The sequence below is a fragment of the Cynara cardunculus genome (assembly GCF_001531365.2).
Source record: "Cynara cardunculus var. scolymus isolate 2C chromosome LG 2, CcrdV1, whole genome shotgun sequence".
NCBI classification, from domain to species: Eukaryota; Viridiplantae; Streptophyta; class Magnoliopsida; order Asterales; family Asteraceae; genus Cynara; species Cynara cardunculus.
Genome location: NC_037529.1, coordinates 62006414 through 62007541, shown reverse-complemented (window position 1 = coordinate 62007541; position 1128 = coordinate 62006414).

Genomic DNA, 1128 nt, shown 5'->3' with positions numbered 1-1128 from the left:
AACGGTGTAAATCAATTGTTTTTAATATAAAATTATTACCATTAATAGTTTATATTATTTTATTAAATTATACTCTTAAAATATGAATTGTAAAAAGAGTATAATATGAAATCTGATTTCGTTTCATTGACCAAATATATGTAGTTTGAGTAATGAAATGAATGTCATTTCAATAGTGACCATTAACACAATTTTACTGATGAATTTAATTTATTAGTATTTCGAAACGTGTTATGCATGAAAAAATTTCACTTACGAAAATAAAGGTATTTAGTTTTTAAAATATTTCAGTCAATTTTCAAAAATGTTTCATTCTTTATATGTTTCATCGTTTATTATGGTGTCCCTAGTTTTAAAATTAGTTTGATTAAAAATTATTAAGAGTCCAATCCTACACATATAACCGTTAATGAAATAGTTTATATATCGTTCACTACTACATGTCAAATGATTCATCTTTCATTGTAGGTGACAATGAGTCACGTGAGTTAATTCAATAAACGGTGAAACAGTTTTATTCATTCGTTTAATGAAACAAATAGATGGATGAGATCAGTTTGTATGGTTTGCACAAAAAAGGGTGGATATATATATATATATATATATATATATATAGAGAGAGAGAGAGAGAGAGAGAGAGAGGCGGATTAGATTACAAACCGCCCGATTCGTGAAAACTTTGCAAACCATTTTCGACCAATAGGAAATTTCCGTTTTTTCTTTAATTTTAATAACAAAGGGTATAATGGTCATTTGATTGTATATTGGTAAATGTTGGAAGGTAATAATTATTCTTAATTATGGAAACGTAAATATAAAGACCTTTAATATAGAAGGTGGTAAATCAAATGTTTTTAATATAAAATTATTATCATTAATAGTTTTTATTATTTTATTAAATTATACCCCTAAAATATGAATTGTACAACTATACTCCTAAAATCAGTTTGATTAGAAATAATTAACGGCGTGATACTCTTCATGAAATATTTTTCATATATCATTGTAGGTGATAAAGGGTCACGTTATTCAGTCAATAAACGGTGTAAATCAATTGTTTTTAATATAAAATTATTACCATTAATAGTTTATATTATTTTATTAAATTATACTCTTAAAATATGAATT